General features: G+C 40.0%; 1 protein-coding gene and 1 pseudogene across 3 annotated transcripts in view; one reads left to right on the top strand and one right to left on the bottom strand.

Annotated features, from left to right (window-relative positions):
- The window catches only part of RNF24 (ring finger protein 24), a 141,629-nt gene that overhangs the window by 64,515 nt on the left and 56,689 nt on the right, over positions 1-20,425 (top strand). The gene's annotated exons all lie outside the window — the stretch shown is intronic.
- On the bottom strand, positions 11,413-13,309 carry LOC137207572 (histone RNA hairpin-binding protein pseudogene; annotated as a pseudogene).

The following is a 20,425-nucleotide window of genomic DNA, read 5'->3' on the forward strand; positions in this document are numbered from 1 at the left end:
CTATGCTCTAGAGCCCGCAAGCCACAACTACTGAGCACAACTACTGAAGAGTGCATGCCTAGAGCCCATGCTCTGCAATCAGAGAAGCCACCACAATGAGAAGCCCATGCACCGCAACAAAGATGCAACGCAGCCAAAAATAAATAAATAGATTTATTTTTTTAATCATCTACAAAATATTAATAAACTGATCCTAGGAACATATAAAAATGATTCTGACCAAGTGAGGTTTATACCTATACAAGGTTAGTTTAACATGAGAAAACCAATTAACGTAATAGACTCACTGTTATGATTAAAAACTCTCAACAAACTAAGAATAGAAGAATCTTCTACATGAAACTACTGTATAAAAACTTATAGCTGGGCTTCCCTGGTGGCACAGTGGTTCAGAGTCCGCCTGCTGATGCAGGGGACATGGGTTCGTGCCCCAATCCGGGAAGATCCCACATGCCATGGAGCGGCTAGGCTCATGAGCCATGGCCACTGAGCCTGCGTGTCCAGAGCCTGTGCTCCACAACGGGAGAGGCCACAACAGTGAGAGGCCCGCATACCGCAAAAAAAAAAAAAAAAAAAAAAAACAACTTACAGCTAACATCATAATTAATGGTGAAAGCCTAGACACTTTCTCTCTAAGATTGGGAACAAGACAAAGATATCTGCATTCACCACCTCTTTTCAACATTGCACTGGAGGTTCTAACCAATATAGTCAGGAAAGAAAAATAAAACGCATTCAGGTTAGAAAGGAAGACGTAAAGCTGTCTTTCTTTACAGATGAAATGATTCTGCATGTAGAGAATGCCAAGGAATTCACACACACACACACACACACACACAAACTAGAACTAATAAATGAATTCAGTAAGGTCACAGGATACAGGATCATTATACCAAAAAATCAATTTTATTTCTATATATTAGGAATGGACAATCCAAAATAATTTCATTCACAATAGCATTAAAAAGAGTAAAAAACTTTGGAATACATTTAACAAAAAAGTTCAAGACTTGTACACTGAAAACTACAAAACATTGCTGTAAACCTTAAAGAGTATCTAAATAAATGGAAATTCCATATTCATGGATTTGAAGACAACATTATTAACATGGCAGTTCTTCCCAAATTTATCTATAGATTCAAAGCAATTTCCTTCAAAAATCCCAGTTGAATCTTTTGCAGAAATTAGCAAGCTGATCCTAAAATTTATATGAAATGACAGACCCCAAAAAGCCAAAACAATGTGAAAAAGAACGAAGTTGGAGGACTTAACAATTCTTGATTTTAAAACTTACTATAAAGTTATCATAATCAAGACAGTGTGATACTGGCATAAAGATAGACATATAGCTCAATGAGGGACTTCCCTGGTGGTGCAGTGGCTGGGACTCTGAGCTCCCAATGCAGGGGGCCCAGCTTCAATCCCTGGTCAGGGAACTAGATCCCACATGCATGCTGCAACTAAGAGTTTGCATGCCAGAGCTAAGGAGCCCTCCTGCCACAACTAAGGAGCCTGCCTGCCATAACTAAGACCCTGTGCAGCCAAATTTTAAAAAGTTAGACATATAGCTCAGCGTAATAGAATCCAGAGTCCAGAAATAAATTCTTACATTTATGGTCATTTGACTTTCTATTAAGCTATGCAAAATGATGAACTTCTCCCCTTCTCTGAACACATTTTTCTTATTCCTTTCTTTACTACAGACCTGGCACACAGTGCCTTCTTGAATTAGTTTTTTGTTTTTTGTTTTTAGAAGTTGTCAACTAAATTCTCATTTATTTTTCATATTTAGAAGCATTTATATTTCTGTTTTTGAATTTATTTATTTTTTATTTTTGGCTGCGTTGGGTCTTCATTGCTGCACACGGGCTTTCACTAGTTGCGGTGAGCGGGGACTACTCTTCATTGCGGTCTGCAGGCTTCTCATTGCGGTGGCTTCTCTTGTTGCGGAGCACGGCCTCTAGGTGCACGGGCTTCAGTAGTTGTGGCTCACGGGCTCTAGAGCACAGGCTCAGTAGTTGTGGCACACGGACTTAGTTGCTCCGCAGCATGTGGGATCTTCCTGGACCAGGGCTTGAACCCGTGTCCCCTGTTATGGCAGGAGGATTCTTAACCTCTGCACCACCAGGGAAATCCTGCCTTGTTGAATTAGACTAAAGTTCACAATGGTGTGCTTAATGTAAAGTGACCGACAACCTCTTCCAGTAGATAATACTAATCACGGTGGAGAGATGAACCTTTGTCTTGCTCAATCTACATAAATTAACTCAAAATAGATCATAGAGCTATAGATTACATAGCTAAAACTGTAAAACTCTTAAAAGAAAACATACAAGTAAATCTTTATGACCTTGAGTTAGACAAACATTTCTTAGATACAGCACCAAAAGTACAAGCAATAAAGACAAAATTGGGGCTTCCCTGGTGGCGCAGTGGTTGAGAGTCCACCTGCCGATGCAGGGGACACGGGTTCGTGTCCTGGTCCGGGAAGATCCCACATGCCGCGGAGTGGCTGGGCCCGTGAGCCATGGCCGCTGAGCCTGCGCATCCAGAGCCTGTGCTCCTCAACGAGAGAGGCCACAGCAGTGAGAGGCCCGCATACCGCAAAAAAATAAAAAATGAAAAATAAAAAATAAAGACAAAATTGATAAGATGAACTTCATCAAAATTTAAAACTTTTATGATTCAAAAGATACCATTAAAGTGAAAAGACAAGCCTAAAACTGGGAGAAGAGATTTGCAAATTATATATCTAATAAAGCACATGTATGCAGAATATATAAAGAACGTTTATTACTTAATAATAAGAAAACAAATAGGGAGAGCTTGCCTGGTGGCACAACAGTTAAGAATCCACCTGCCAATGCAAGGGACACGGGTTTGAGCCCTGGTCCGGGAAGATCCCACATGCCACAGAGCAACTAAGCCCATGCGCCAGAACTACTGAGCCTGCGCTCTAGGACCCTTGAGCCACAACTACTGAGACAGCATGCCACAATTACTGAACCCCGCCTGCCTAGAGCACATGCTCTACAACGAGAAGCCACTGCAATGAGAAAACTGCGCACCACAACAAAGAGTAGCCCCTGCTCGCCGCAACTAAAGAAAGACTGCACAGCTATGAAGACCCAGCACAGCCAAAAATAAATAAAATAAATAAATTTATTTTTTTAATCCTTAAAAAAAAGAAAACAAAACAAATAGGGACTTCCCTGGAGTGCAGTGGTTAAGAATCCACCTGCCAATATAAGGGACATGGGTTCAATCCCTGGTCTGGGAAGATCCCACATGCCACGGAGCACCTAAGCCCATGAGCCACAGCTGCTGACCCCGCGTGCCACAACCACTGAAGCCCACGTGCCTAGAGCCCATCCTCTGCAACAAGAAGAACCACTGCAATGAGAAGCCTGCGCACCACAATGAGAACCCTGTGCACCACAAAGAAGAGTAACCCCCACTCACCACAACTAGAGAAGGCCCGTGCACAGCAACAAAGATTCAACACAGCCAAAAATAAATAAATAAATATTTTTTTAAAAAAAGGAAAAAGAAAACAAAACAAATAACCCAGTTTAAAATTGGGCAGGGAGGGTCAAGATGGCGGAGTAGAAGGACATGTGCTCACTCTTGCAAGAGAACCGGAATCACAACTAACTGCTGAACAATCATTGACAGGAAGACACTGGAACTCACCAAGAAAGATACCCCACATCCAAAGACAAAGGAGAAGCCACAATGAGATAGTAGGGGGGTGCAATCACATAAAATCAAATCCCATTACTGCTGGGTACATGACTCACAAACTGGAGAACGCTTATACCACAGAGGTCCACCCACTGGAGTGAAGGTTTTGAGCCCCACGTCAGGCTTCCCAACCTGGGGGTCCAGCAATGGGAGGAGGAATCCCTAGAGAATCAGACTTTGAACGCTAGTGGGATTTGACTGCAGGACTTTGACAGGACTGGAGGAAACAGAGACTCCACTCTTGGAGGGCACACATAAAGTAGTGTGCGAATCAGGACCCAGGGGAAGGAGCAGTGACCACATAGGAGACCAAAGCACACATACCTGCTGGTGTTGGAGGGTCTCCTGCAGAGGCGGGCGGTGGCTGTGGCTCACTCTGGGGACAACGACCCTGGCAGCAGAAGTTCTGGGAGGTACTCCTTGGCATGAGCCCTCCCAGAGTCTGCCATTAACCCCACCAAAGACATGGGTAGCCTCCAGTGCTAGGTCGCCTCAGGCCAAACAACCAATAGGGAGGGAACCCAGCCCCATCCATCAGCAAACAAGTGCATTAAAGTTTTACTGAGCTCTGCCCATCAGAGCAACACCCAGCTCTACCCACCACCAGTCCCTCCAACCAGGAAGCTTGCACAAGCCTCTTAGATAGCCTCATCCACCAGAGGGCAGATAGCAGAAGCAAGAACTACAATTCTACAGCCTGGGGAAGGACAACCACATTCACAGAAAAACAGACAAAATGAAAAGGCAGAGGACTTTGTACCAGATGAAGGAACAAGATAAAACCCCAGAAAAATAACTAAATGAAGTGGAGATAGGCAACCTTCCAGAAAAAGAATTCAGAATAATGATAGTGAAGATGATCCAGGACCTCGGAAAAAGAATGGAGGCAAAGATTGAGAAGATGCAAGAAATGTTTAACAAAGACCTAGAAGAATTAAAGAACAAACAGAGATGAACAACACAATAACTGCAATGAAAAATACACTAGAAGGAATCAGTAACAGAATAACTGAGGCAGAAGAATGGATAAGTGACCTAGAAGACAAAATGGTAGAATTCACTGCCATGGAACAGAATAAAGAAAAAAGAATGAAAAGAAATGAAGACAGCCTAAGAGAACTCTGGGACAACATTAAACGCAACAACATTCTCATTATAGGGGTCCCAGAAGGAGAAGAGAGAGAGAAAGGACCTAAGAAGATATTTGAATAGATTATAGTCAAAAACTTCCCTAACATGGGGGGGAAATAGCCACCCAAGTCCAGGAAGTGCAGAGAGTACCAGGCAGGAGAAACACACCGAGACACATAGTAATCAAATTGACAAAAATTAAAGACACAGAAATTATTGAAAGCAACAAAGGAAAAATGACAAAAACTTCCCTAACATGGGAGAGGAAATAACCACCCAAGTCCAGGAAGCGCAGAGAGTTCCAGGAAGGATAAACCCAAGGAGAAACATGCCGAGACACATAGTAATCAAATTGACAAAAATTAAAGACAGAGAAATTATTGAAAGCAACAAGGGAAAAACGACAAATAACATACAAGGGAACTCTCACAAGGTTAACAGCTGATTTCTCAGTGGAAACTCTACAAGCCAGAAGGGAGTGGCACAATATATTTAAAGTGATGAAAGGGAAGAACCTACAACCAAGATTACTCTACCCAGCAAGGATCTCATTCAGATTCGATGGAGAAGTCAAAAGCTTTACAGACAAGCAAAAGCTAAGAGAATTCAGCACCACCAATCCGGCTCTACAACAAATGCTAAAGGAACTTCTCTAAGTGGGAAAAACAAGAGGAGAAAAGGACCTACAAAAACAAACCCATAAAAATTAAGAAAATGGTAATAGGAACATACACATTGATAACTACCTTAAATGTAAATGGATTAAATACTCCAACCAAAAGACATAAACTGGCTGAATGGATACAAAAACAAGACCGGTATATATGCTGTCTACAAGAGACCCACTTGAGGACTTCCCTGGTGGTGCAGTGGTTGAGAGTCCGCCTGCCGATGCAGGGGACACAGGTTCGTGTCCCAGTCCAGGAAGATCCCACATGCACGGAGCAGCTAGGCCTGTGACCCATGGCCGCTGAGCCTGCGCGTCTGGAGCCTGTGCTCCGCAATGGGAGAGACCACAACAGTGAGAGGCTCGTGTACTGCAAAAAAAAAAAAAAAGAAAGCCGGAGTAGAAATTCTCATATCAGACAAAATAGACTTTAAATAAAGATTATTACAAGAGACAAAGAAGGATACCACATAATCATCAAGGGATCAATCCAAGAAGAAGATATAACAATTGTAATTATTTATGCACCCAACATAGGAACACCTCAATACATAAGGCAAATGCTAACACCTATAAAGAGGGAGTTAACAGTAACACAATAATAGTGGGGGACTTTAACACCTCACTTACACCAATGGACAGATCATCCAGACAGAAAATTAATAAGGAAACACAAGCTTTAAATGACATAATACACCAGATACATTTAATTGACATTTATAGGACATTCCATCCAAAAACAACAGATTACACTTTCTTCTCAAGTGCACATGGAACATTCTCCAGGATTGATCATGTTTTGTGTCACAAATCAAGCCTCGGTAAATTTTAAGAAAATTGAAATCATATCAAGCATCTTTTCCAACCACAATGCTATGAGATTAGAAATCAACAGGGAAAAAATAATAACACAAACGCATGGAGACTAAAAAGTAAGTTACTAAATAACCAAAAGATCACTGAAGAAATCAAAGAGGAAATCAAAAAATACCTAGAGACAAATGACAACAAAAACACGACTATCCAAAACCTATAGGATGCAGCAAAAGCAGTTCTAAGAGGGAAGTTTACAGCAATACAATCCTACCTCAAGAAACAAGAAAAATCTCAAATAAACAATCTAATCTTACACCCAAAGGAACTAGAAAAAGAACAAACAAAATCCAAAGTTAGTAGAAGGAAAGAAATCATAAAGATCAGAGCAGAAATAAATGAAATAGAAACAAAGAAAACAATAGCAAAGATCAATAAAATTAAAAGCTGGTTCTTTGAGAAGTTAAAATTGATAAACCTTTAGCCAGACTCATCAAGAAAAAGAGAGAACTCATATCAATACAATTAGAAATGAAAAAGGAGAAGTTACAGTGGACACCACAGAAATACAAAGCATCCTAAGAGACTACTACAAGCTACAAGCAACTCTATGCCAATAAAATGGACAACCTGGAAGAAATGGACAAATTCTTAGAAAGGTACAACCTTCCAAGACTAAACTAGGAAGAAATAGAAAATATGAACAGACCAATCACAAATAATGAAATTGAAACTGTGATTAAAATTTTCCAATGAACAAAAGTCCAGGACCAGATGGCTTCACAGGTGAATTCTATCAAACATTTAGAGAGGAGCTAACACCATTCTTCTCAAAGTCTTCCAAAAAATTGCAGAGGAAGGGACACCCAAACTCATTCTATGAGGCCAACATCACCCTGATACCAAAACCAGACAAAGATGCTCCAAAAAAAGAAAATTACAGACCAGTATCACTGATGAATCTAGATGCAAAAATCCTCAACAAAATACTAGCAAACAGAATCCAACAACACAGTAAAAGGATCATTCACTATGATCAAGTGGGATTTATCCCAGGAATGCAAGGATTCTTCTATATATGCAAATCAATTGATGTGATAAACCATATTAACAAATTGAAGGAGAAAAACCATATGATCATCTCAATAGATGCAGAAAAAGCTTTTGACAAAATTCAACACCCATTTATGATAAAAACTCTCCAGAAAGTGGGCATACAGGGAACTTACCTCAACATAATAAAGACCATATATGACAAACCCACAGCAAACATCATTCTCAATGGTGAAAAACTGAAAGCATTTCTGTAAGATCAGGAACAAGACAAGGATGTCCACTCTTGCCACTACTATTTGACATAATTTTGGAAGTCCTAGCCACGGCAATCAGAGAAGAAAAAGAAATGAAAGGAATCCAAATTGGAAAAGAAGAAGTAAAACTGTCACTGCAGATGACATGATACTATACATAGAGAATCCTAAAAATGCCACCAGAAAACTACTAGAGCTAATCAATGAAATTGGTAAAGTTGCAGGATACAGAATTAATGCACAGAAATCTCTTGCATTCCTATACACTAACAACGAAAGATCAGAAAGAGAAATTAAGGAAACAATCCCATTCACCATTGCCCCAAAAAGGAATAGAATACCTAGGAGGTAAAAGACCTGTACTCGGAAAACTATAAGACACTGATGAAAGAGATCAAAGATGAGCTAAACAGATGGAGAGATATATCATGTTCTTGATTGGAAGAATCAATATTGTGAAAATGACTGTACTACCCAAAGCAATCTACAGATCAATGCAATCCCTATCAAATTACCAGTGGCATTTTTTACAGAACTAGGACAAAAAATCTTAAAATTTGTATGGAGGCACAAAAGACCCCAAATAGGCAATGCAGTCTTGAGGGAAAAAAACAGAGCTGGAGGAATCAGACTCCCTGACTTCAGACTATACTACAAAGCTACAGTAATCAAGACAATATGGTACTGGCACAGAAACAGAAATATAGTTCAATGGAACAGAATAGAAAGCACCTATGGTCAACTAATCTATGACAAAGGCGGCAAGGACATAAAATGGAGAAAAAACAGTCTCTTCAATAAGTGGTGCTAGGAAAAGTGGACAGCTACATGTAAAAGAATGAAATTAGAACACTCCCTAACACCATACACAAAAATAAACTCAAAATGGAGTTTATTTTTTACATTTTTTGCATTTAAAGACCTAAATGTAAGGCCAGACACTATAAAACTCTTAGAGGAAAACATAGGCAGAACGCTCTTTGACATAAATCACAGCAAGATCTTGTTTGATCCACCTCCTAACAGTAATGGAAATAAAAACAAAAAACAAATGGGACCTAATGAAACTTAAACTTTGCCAAGCAAAGGAAACTACAAACAAGACAAAAAGACAACCCTCAGAATGGGAGAAAATATTTGCAAACGAATCAACGGACAAAGGATTAATCTCCAAAATACGTGAACAGCTCATGCAGCTCAATATTAAAAAAAAACAAACAACCCAATCCAAAAATGGGCAGAAGACCTAAATAGACATGTCTCCAAAGAAGATATACAGATGGCCAAGAAGCACATGAAAAGCTGCTCAACATCACTAATTATTAGAGAAATGCAAATCAAAACTACAATGAGGTATCACCTCACACCAGTTAGAATGGGCATCATCAAAATCTACAAACAACAAATGCTGGAGAGGGTATAGATGAAAGGGAACCCTCTTGCACTGTTGGTGGGAATGTAAATTGTTACAGCCACTATGGAGAACAGTATGGAGGTTCCTTAAAGAACTAAAAATAGAATTACCATATGATCCAGCAAGCCACTACTGGGCATATACCTGGAGAAAACCATAATTCAAAAAGACACATGCACCCAATGTTTATTGCAGCACTATTTACAATAGCCAGGTCATGGAAGCAACCTAAATGCCCATCAACAGACAAATGGATAAAGAAGTTGTGTTACATATATACAATGGAATATTACTCAGCCATAAAAAGGAACGAAATTGGGTCATTTGTAGAGACATGGATGGATCTAAAGACTGTCATACAGAGTGAAGTAAGTCAGAAAGAGAAAAACAAATATCGTGTATTAACAGGTATATGTGGAACCTAGAAAAATGGTACAGAGGAACCGGTTTGCAGGGCAGAGATAGAGACACAGATGTAGAGAACAAACGTAGGGACACTAAGGGGGGAAAGTGGCTGGGGGTGGTGGTGGTGGTGGGATAAATTGGGAGATTGGGATTGACATACATACACTAATATGTATAAAATAGATAACTAATAAGAAACTGCTGTATAAAAATATAAATAAAATTCAAAAAAATTTTAAAAATAAAATTGGGCAGGGAGTTCGCTGGTGGTCCAGTGGTAAAGAATCCACCTTCCAATGCAGGGGATACGGGTTCGATTTCCTGGTCGGGGAACTAAGATCCCACATGCCACGGGGCAACTAAGCCTGCACACTTCAACTAGAAAGCCTGCTGTGCTGCAAACTACAGAGCCCACGTGCTCTTGAGCCTGCACACCACAATGAAGGGCCCGCATGCTGCAATAAAAGATCCTGCATGCCACAACTAAGACTCAACGCAGCCAACAATGACTAAATAAATAAATAAAATATTTTTTAAAATGAAATAAAATTGGGCAAAGGATTCGTATATTTCAACAAAGATAATATGCAAATGGCCAGTATGCACATGAAAAGATGCTCAGTATCACTAATCATTAATGAAATGCAAATTAAAAACCACAGTGAGGTACCACTTCACATTGACTAGGATGGCTGAAATCAAAAAGATAAGTTTGGAGAGGATGTGGAGAAATTCAAACCCTCATACACTGCCTCTGAGATTGTAAAATTGTGCAGCCACTTTAGAAAACAGTCTGGCAGTTCCTCAAAAGGTTAAACATTAAGTTGCCATATGACCCAGCAACTTCACTCCTAGTTATATACCCAAGAGAAGTGAAAAAATATGTCCACACAAAAAGTTTCACATGAATGTTCATAGCAGCTGAGCATTATTATAACTGTATTATTTATAATAGCCAACTAATGGAAACAATCCAAGTGTCCAGGCAACTGGTAAGTGAATAAAGAAAATACAGTTTATCCTTAAAATGGAATACTATTTGTCAATAAAAGGAAACAAAGTACTAATATAGGCTATAATGTGGAGGAACACTGAAGACATTATGCTAAATGAAAGAAGCCAGACACCATATATTGTGATTCCACGTACATAAAATGTCCAGAAAAGGCAAATCTTTAGAGACGAAGTGGATTAGTAGTTGCCTCGGGCTAGGGGTTGGAATAGGGAATGACAGCTAATGAGTACAGTTTCCTTTTGGGGATGATAAAAATGATCTGGAAGTGGATTATGGTGATGATTGCACAACTCAAAATTTACTAAAAATCATTGAATTACACTTAAGGTACACTGAAAATGAATTTTAGGTACATAAATTATATCTCAAAAAAGCTAATAGGAACAAAAAAGGGAATGGGAAGATACCAGAAACTGAAACTTCTAGATTATTGCAAGAAGGCTTCTGCAGAGCCTCAAGAACATGGCATTTGGGACAATATAACGCACTGAAATGTGGTTTTTTTGGGGGGGGGGTTGAATTTTATTTATTTTTTATACAGCAGGTTCTTATTAGTTATCTATTTTATACATATTAGTGTATATATGTCAATCCCAATCTCCCAATTCATCACACCACCACCACCACCCCCGCTTTCCCCCCTTGGTGTCCATACGTTTCTTCTCTACATCTGTGTCTCTATTTCTGCCCTGCAAACCGGTTCATCTGTACCATTTTTCTAGATTCCACATTTATGCGTTAATATATGATATTTGTTTGAAATGTGTTTTTTGAGAGAAGTTTTCATTTGATCGTGTATATACTTGGTAAGTTTATATTGTTACTTAATCTTTCATTTAATAAATGTATTCTCAGCACATCCTAGATGCTGGGAATGCCATAATGATCAAAACATCACAGATTCTGTCATCTCGGAGTTTCTGTTATATAGTTGAGATGAAAAACACAATAAAATCATAATTAAAATTTTAATTACAACCTTTGATAATGAGGGGTGTTTTTTTTTGGATTGGCTAACCTGCATTAAAGGATTTTTCTTTTTTTTTTTCTTTTTTTTAATTTTTTTTTTGGCAACGTAGTTAAAGAAGGTACTTTTTATTTTTGCAATGTCATTCTATACAAAAGCAATAGAAACACAACAGTCTTAACAAGAAGTTTACAATTGAATATTTGAACAGAAAATCTGTACACATTATCATTCACAACAATTTTACATGGTAAATTAACTGACTGTAAAAAAAAATGTTCTTTCTAAATCTTTCTGCTTTCTAAACTCTTGGAAACAGTATAGATAGAAGGCCTACTTAGTGCTATTTACAAATAACAAATTAAGACTGTATAACTTACATAAACCCCATTAATTTACCAGCTCAATTTAATATCTCACTATTCAGTTCTCTGTATGAAGAAAAAAGCCAATCTTGACATATTAACAAACAGCCCAAACCCTAACCCTTTCCATAAAGATATTAAAGGTATCTGATTATGAGGACACTGACACTGACACTTGTCAGGTTGACTTCAAGGATGCGGGAGATTAAGCGATTAAGATTGTTGCAAGATTGCTTCGAGTTCAATTTTCCTCGGAATTGGAATTTTAGTTCCATTTTACAGTTTAAAATATGCAGAATACACTCCCTCTACATAAAATTAACGTTTCTTAAGAAAATAAGGCAAGAACAACAATTCACCATGAGACTGTACACTATTAGAAACCTCCAGTTACAAACGCAGGATGCATGCTTGGCAGGCCACTTCCCACCTGGGGAGGCAGCGCTGCTCCCAGTGGCCTCCAGGTGGCGACAGTTAGCTCATGGCTGAGAAGTCTTTCAAGGGTTCAGTTAAACAGGCTTTAAAGTCAAACTTGTCCTCTGCCTGGCAGTCCACGTTTCTAACTTTCGTGGGTGTGCCACAGTACATGTCGAAGTTATCCTGAGAGCTCGTCTGGGACTCAGAGCTGCTCTCCGCGGATTCCATCTCCATCTCCCCGAGGTCAACAGGACGTATTTCTTGCAAATCACATCCTTCTTCCGCTGGAGGATTCCAAAAATGCAGAGCCACCTTCCAGAGTTTGATCTGCTGGTCCCACGATCGTGGACTATACTTCTTGAATTTGTTGGGGGTTTTGGGATGAATGCCAGGCTGTTGAAGGTGCCTTGGGACTTTAATATAGCGATCGTAGGCGATGGTGTTCTTCCCATAGTCGATCTGCTTCTGTCTTCTCATCAGGACACTTTCATCGGTCTCCAAGTCAGCTGGCAATGCTGACATAGACTCCTTTGAATCCGAACTTCCTAATGATGATTTTCTCTCCCTTCCAAAGTCATTTATGAGGAGTTTCCTTTTATATCTTGAAATTTCGTTGTTAACTCTAGTCCTCATTTCATCTTCTTCGACTGCACTTGCCCAGTCTGAACATCTAGAATGGGGCTTAGGGCCTTTGGGAGTGGTAAAGCTATCAGGTCTGCGGTCGCCCGGCGGCCTCGGGGGGGCCCTAGGCGTCCTCGGACTTCCAGTGCCTCCCCTTGGTCGTGTGCTTGCGTCCCAGGCTCCATCTCGTGGCGGGTGGCTGGCTGTCGTCGCCATCACAGCGGCTTCCGCACCCGGGGGACTTCGCAGCCGTCAGGCCATGGCGACGCGGCGGGCGGGGTCGTGGGGGCCTGGGGTCCGGCGGTGGCGGTGGCAGCAGCGGCGACCTCCTCTCCGCGCGACGCTGATGGACTCTGTTTGGTTGTTTCATCTTTGTTGGAATATAATTGCTTCACAATGCTGTGTTAGTTTCTGCTTTATAACAAAGTAAATCAGCTATACGTATACATACATGCCCATATCTCCTTGTGTCACCCTCCCTATCCCACCCCTCTAGGTGGTCACAAACACCGAGTTGATCTCCCTGTGCTATGCGATTGCTTCCCACTACCTATCTGTTTTACATTTGGTAGTGTATATATGTCCATGCCACTCTCTCACTTCCCCCAGCTTACCCATCCCCCTCCCCGTGTCCTCAAATCCACTCTCTACATCTGCGTCTTTATTCCTATCCTGCCCCTAGGTTCCTCAGAACCTTTTTTTTTTTTTAGATTGCATATATATGTATTAGCATACGGTATTTGTTTCTCTCTTTCTGACTTACTTCACTCTGTATGACAGACTCTAGGTCCATCCACCTCACTATAAATAACTCAATTTCGGTTTTTTTATGGCTGAGTAATATTCCATTGTATATATGTGCCACATTTTCTTTATCCATTCGTCTGTCAGTGGGCACTTAGGTTGCTTCCATGTACTGCCTATTGTAAATAGAGTTGCAATGAACATCGTGGTACCTGACTCCTTTTCAATTATGGTTTTCAGGGTATATGCCAGTAGTGGGATTGCTGGGTCGTATGGTAGTTCTATTTTTAGTTTTCTAAGGAACCTCCATACTGTTCTCCATAGTGGCTGTAACAATTTACATTCCCGCCAACAGTGCAAGAGGGTTCCCTTTTCTCCACACCCTCTCCAGCATTTATTGCTTGTAGATTTTTTGATGATGGCCATTCTCACTGGTGTGCGGTGATACCTCATTGTAGTTTTGATTTGCATTTCTCTAATGATTAGTGATGCTGAGCATCCTTTCATGTATTTGTTGGCAACCTGTATATCTTCTTTGGAGAAATGTCTATGTAGGTCTTCCGCCCATTTTTGGATTGGGTTGTTTGTTTTTTTGTTATTGAGCTGCATGAGCTGCTTGGAAATTTTGGAGATAAATCCTTTGACAGTTGCTTCATTTGCAAATATTTTCTCCCATTCTGAGGGTTGTCTTTTCATCTTGTTTACGTTTTCCTTTGCTGTGGAAAAGCTTTGAAGTTTCATTAGGTCCCATTTGTTTATTTTTGTTTTTATTTCCATTTCTCTAGGAGGTGGGTCAGAAAGGATCTTGCTGTGATTTATGTCATAGAGTGTTCTGCCTGTGTTCTCCTCAAAGAGTTTGATAGTGTCTGGCCTTACATTTAGGTCTTTAATCCATTCTGAGTTTATTTTTGTGTATGGTGTTAGGGAGTTTTCTAATTTCATTCTTTTACATATAGCTGTCCAATTTTCACAGCACCAATTATTGAAGAAGCTGTCTTTTCTCCATTGTATATTCTTGCCTCCTTTATCAAAAATAAGCTGACCATATGTGCATGGGTTTATCTCTGGGCTTTCTATCCTGTTCCATTGATCTATATTTCTGTTTTTGTGCCAGCACCATACTGTCTTGATTACTGTAGCTTTGTAGTATAGTCTGAAGTCTGGGAGCCTGATTCCTCCAGCTCCATTTTTCTTTCTCAAGATTGCTTTGGCTATTCTGGGTCTTTTGTGTTTTCATACAAATTGAAATTTTTTGTTCTAGTTCTGTGAAAAATGCCATTGGTGGTTAGTTGGATAGGGATTGCCTTGAATCTGTAGATTGCTTTGGGTAGTATAGTCATTTTCACAATGTTGATTCTTCTAGTCCAAGAACATGGTATATCTCTCAATCTGTATCATCTTTAATTTCTTTCATCAGTGTCTTATAGTTTTCTGCATACAGGTCTTTTTTCTCCTTAGGTAGGTTTATTCCTAGGTATTTTATTCTTTTTGTTGCAGTGGTAAATGGGATTGTTTCCTTAATTTCTCTTTCAGATTTTTCATCATTAGTGTATAGGAATGCAAGAGATTTCTGTGCATAATTTTGCATCCTGCTACTTTACCATATTCATTGATTAGCTCTTGTAGTTTTCTGGTAGCATCTTTAGGATTCTCTATGTATAGTATCATGTCATCTGCAAACAGTGACAGCTTTACGTCTTTTCCGATTTGTATTCCTTTTATTTCTTTTTCTTCTCTGATTGCCATGGCTAAAACTTCCAAACTATGTTGAATAATAGTGGTGAGAATGGACAACCTTGTCTTTTTCCTGATCTTAGAGGAAATGGTTTCCGTTTTTCACCATTGGGAATGATGTTGGCTGTGGGTTTGTCATAAGGCCTTTATTATGTTCAGGTAAGTTCCCTCTATGCCTACTTTCTGGAGGGTTTTTATCATAAATAGGTGTTGAATTTTGTCGAAAGCTTTTTCTGCATCTATTGAGATGATCATATGGTTTTTATTCAATTTGTTAATATGGTTTATCACATTGATTGATTTGCGTATATTAAAGAATCCTTGCATCCTGGGATAAATCCCACTTGATCATGGTGTATGATCCTTTTAATGTGCTGTTGGATTCTGTTTCCTAGTATTTTGTTGAGGATTTTTGCATCTATGTTCATCAGTTATATTGGCCTGTAGTTTTCTTTCTGTGTAACATCTTTGTCTAGTTTTGGTATCAGGGTGATGGTGGCCTTGTAGAATGAGTTTGGAAGTGCTATATTTTGGAAGAGTTTGAGAAGGATAGGTGTTAGCTCTTTTCTAACTGTTTGTTAGAATTCATCTGTGAAGCCATCTGGTCCTGGGCTTTTGTTTGTTGGAAGATTTTTAATCACAGTCTCAATTTCAGTGCTTGTGATTGGTCTGTTTATATTTTCTATTTCTTCCTGGTTCAGTCTTGGAAGGTTATGCTTTTCTAAGAATTTGTCCATTTCTTCCAGGTTGTCCATTTTATTGGCATACAGTTGCTTGCAGTAATCTCTCCTTATCTTTCGTATTTCTGCAGTGTCAGTTGTTACTTCTCCTTTTTCATTTCTAATTCTATTAGTTTGAGTCTTCTCCTTTTTTTTTCTTGGTGAGTGTGGCTAATGGTTTACCAATTTCGTTTATCTTCTCAAAGGACCAGCTTTTAGTTTTATTGATCTTTGCTGTTGTTTCTTTCATTTCTTTTTAATTTATTTTTGATCTGATCTTTATGATTTATTTCCTTCTGCTAACTTTAGGGGTTTTTTCTTCTTCATTCTCTAATTGCTTTGGGTTTAAGATTAGGTTGTTTATTTGAGATGTTTCTTGTTTCTTGAGGTAGGATTGTATTGCTATAAACTTCGCTCTTAGAACTGCTTTTGCTGCATCCCATAGGTTTTGAGTCGTCGTGTCTCCATTGTCATTTGTTTCTAGGTATTTTTTGATTTCCTCTTTGATTTCTTCAGTGAGCTCTTGGTTATTTAGTAGTGTTGTTTAGCCTCCATGTGTTTGTATTTTTTACAGATTTTTTCCTGTAATTGATATCTAGTCTCATAGCGTTGTGGTCAGACAAGATACTTGATACGATTTCAATTTTATTAAATTTACCAAGGCTTGATTTGTGACCCAAGATATGATCTATCCTGGAGAATGTGTTACTGTCGATTTCCCCTTTTATGGCTGTTAGCATTTGCCTTATGTATTGAGGTGCTCCTGTGTTGGGTGCATAAATATTTACAATTGTTATATCTTCTTCTTGGACTGATCCCTTGATGATTATGTGGTGTCCTTCTTTGTCTCTTGTAATAGTCTTTATTTTAAAGTCTATTTTGTCTGATATGAGAATTGCTACTCCACCTTTCTTTTGATTTCCATTTGAATGGAATAACTTTTTCCATCCCCTTACTTTCAGTGTGTATGTGTCCCTAGGTCTGAAGTGGGTCTCTTGTAGACAGCATATATACAGGTCTTGTTTTTGTATCCATTCAGCCAGTCTATGTCTTTTGGTTGGAGCATTTAATCCATTTACATTTAAGGTGTTATCGATATGTATGTTCCTATTACCATTTTAATTGTTTTGTGTTTGTTATTGTAGGTCTTTTCCTTTTCTTGAGTTTCCTGCCTAAAAAAGTTCCTTTAGCATTTGTTTTAAAGATGGCTTGGTGGTGCTGAATTCTCTTAGCTTTTGCTTGTCTATAGAGGTTTTAATTTCTCTGTCGAATCTGAATGAGATCCTTGCTGGGTAGAGTAATCTTGGTTGTAGGTGTTTCCCTTTCATCACTTTAAATATGTCCTGCCACTCCCTTCTGGCTTGCAGAGTTTGTGCTGAAAGATCAGCTGTTAACCTTTTGGGGATTCCCTTGTATGTTATTTGTTGCTTTTCTTTTGCTGCTTTTAGTATTTTTTCTTTGTATTTAATTTTTGATAGTTCGATTAATATGTGTCGTGGCATGTTTCTCCTTGGATTTATCCTGTATGGGGCTCTCTGCACTTCCTGGACTTGATTGACTATTTCCTTTCCCATATTAGGGAAGTTTTCAACTATAATCTCTTCAAATATTTTCTCAGTCCCTTTCTTTTTCTCTTCTTCTTCTGGGACCCCTATAATTAGAATGTTGGTGTGTTTAATGTTGTCCCAGAGGTCTCTGAGACTATCCTCAATTCTTTTCATTCTTTTTTTTTATTCTGCTCTGCAGTAGTTATTTCCACTATTTTATCTTCCAGGTCACTTATCCATTCTACTGCCTCAGGTATTCTGCTATTGATTCCTTCTACAAAATTTTTAATTTCATTTATTAGGTTGTTCATCATTGTTTGTTTGCTCTTTAGTTCCTCTAGGTCCTTATTAATCATTTCTTGTATTTTCTCCATTCTGTTTCCAAGATTTTGTATCATCTTTACTATCATTACTCTGAATTTTTTTTCATGTAGACTGCCTACTTCCTTTTCATTTGTTTGGTCTGGTGGGTTTTTACCTTGCTCCTTCCACTGCTGTGTGTTTCTCTGTCTTCTCATTTTGCTTACCTTACTGTGTTTGGGGTCTCCTTTTCACAGCGTGCATGTTCTTAGTTCCCGTTGTTTTTGGTGTCTGCCCCCAGTGGCTAAGGTTGTTTCAGTGGGTTGTGTAGGCTTTCTGATGGAGGAGACTGGTGCCTGTGTTCTGGTGGATAAGGCTGGATCTTGTCTTTCTGGTGGGCAGGACTGCGTCTGGTGGTGTGTTTTGGGGTGTCTGTGACTTTATTATGATTTTAGGCAGCCTCTCTGCTAATAGGTGGGGTTGTGTTCCTGTCTTGCTAGTTGTTTGGCATAGGGTGTCCATCACTGTAGCTTGCTGGTCGTTGAGTGGAGCTGGGTCTTAGCGTTGAGATGGAGATCTCTGGGGGAGCTTTTGCCATTTGATATTACATGGGGCTGGGAGGTCTCTGTTAGACCAATGTCCTGAACCTGGTTCTCCCAACTCAGAGGCACAAGCATGACACCTGGCTGGAGCACCAAGACCCTGTCAGCTACACAGCTCAGAAATAATGGAGAAAAAGAAAGAAAGAAAGCGGGGGGGAGGAAGGAGGGAGGGAGGGAGAGAGAGAATGAAGGAAAGAAAAGGAAGGAAGGAAGGAAGGAAGGAAGGAAAGTAATAATAAAATAAAATAACATTATTAAAATTTAAAAATAATATTAAAAAGTAATAAAAAAGGAAAAAAAAGAAAAAAGAGAGCAACCCAACCGAAAAACAAATCTACCAATGATAACAAGTGCTAAAAACTCAACAAAAAAAATACCAGACAGACAGAACCCTAGGACAAATGGTAAAAGCAAAGCTATACAGACAGAATCACACAAAGAAGCATACACATACACACTCACAAAAAGAGAAAAAGGAAAACATTATATATATATATATATATATGTATATATTTTAAAAATGGAAGAGAGCAACCAAATCAATAAATCTACCAATGATAATAAAGTCTAAATACTAAACTAAGATAAACATAAATCCAGGAACAGATTAGATACAGAAGGCAAACCCCAAGTCTACAATTGCTCCCAAAATCCACTGCCTCAATTTTGGGAAGATTCGTTGTCTATTCAAGTATTCCAGAGGTGCAGGGTACATCAAGTTGACTGTGGAGATTTAATCCACTACTCCTGAGGCTGTTGGGAGAGATTTCCCTTTCTCTTCTTTGTTCACACAGCTCCTGGGGTTCAGCTTTGGATCTGGCCCTGCCTCTGCGTGTAGGTCACCTGTTACAGGACGGGGTTAAAGTAGCAGCTGATTAGGGGGGCTCTGGCTTACTCAGGCCAGAGGGTGGGAGGGGTATGGAATGCGGGGTGAGCCTGCGGTGGCAGAGGCTGGCATGACGTTGCAACAGCCTGAGCCGTGCTGTGTGTTCTCCTGGGGAAGTTGTCCCTGGATCATGGAACCCTGGCAGTGGCGGGCTGCACAGGCTCCCAGGAGGGGAGGTGTGGATAGTGACCTGTGCTCGCACACAGGCTTCTTGGTGGCGGCAGCAGCAGCCTTAGCGTTTCATGCCCGTCTCTGGTGTCCGCTCTGATAGCCGCAGCTTGCGCCCGTCTCTGGAGCTCGTTTAGGTGGTGCTCTGAATCCCCTCTCCTTCTGTACCCCGAAAGAATGGTCTCTTGCCTCTTAGGCAGTTCCAGACTTTTTCCTGGACTCCCTCCCGGCTAGCTGTGGCGCACTAGCCCCCTTCAGGCTGTGTTCACGCAGCCAACTCCAGTCCTCTCCCTGGGATCCGACCTCTGAAGCCCAAGCCTCAGCTCCCACGCCCCACCCATCCCGGCAGGTGAGCATACAAGTCTCTCAGGCTGGTGAGTGCTGGTCAGCACCAATCCTCTGTGTGGAAATCTCTCCACTTTGCCCTCTGCACCGCTATTGCTGTGCTCTCCTCCATGGCTCCGAAGCCTTCCCCTGCCATCTCCTGTCTCCGCCAGTGAAGGAGCTTCCTAGTGTGTGGAAACTTTTCCTCCTTCACAGCTCCCTCCCAGGGGTGCAGGTCCTGTCCCTATTCTTTTCTCTGTTTTTTCTTTTTTCCTTTGCCCTACCCAGGTATGTGGGGAGTTTCTTGCCTTTGGGGAAGTCAGGTCTTCTGCCAGCATTCAGTAGGTGTTCTGTAGGAGTTGTTCCACATGTAGATGTATTTCTGATGTATTTGTGGAAAGGAAGGTGATCTCCACATCTTACTCCTCCACCATCTTGAAGGTCTCTCATAAGCAGAGGTTTTGATTTGACAAATCTTTTTTTCTTTTTTAATAGAACTAAGGGTAAAACTTTTTAAAATAAGCTGGACAT

The sequence above is a fragment of the Pseudorca crassidens genome, chromosome 15 (genome assembly GCF_039906515.1).
Source record: "Pseudorca crassidens isolate mPseCra1 chromosome 15, mPseCra1.hap1, whole genome shotgun sequence".
In the NCBI taxonomy this organism is placed as follows: domain Eukaryota; kingdom Metazoa; phylum Chordata; class Mammalia; order Artiodactyla; family Delphinidae; genus Pseudorca; species Pseudorca crassidens.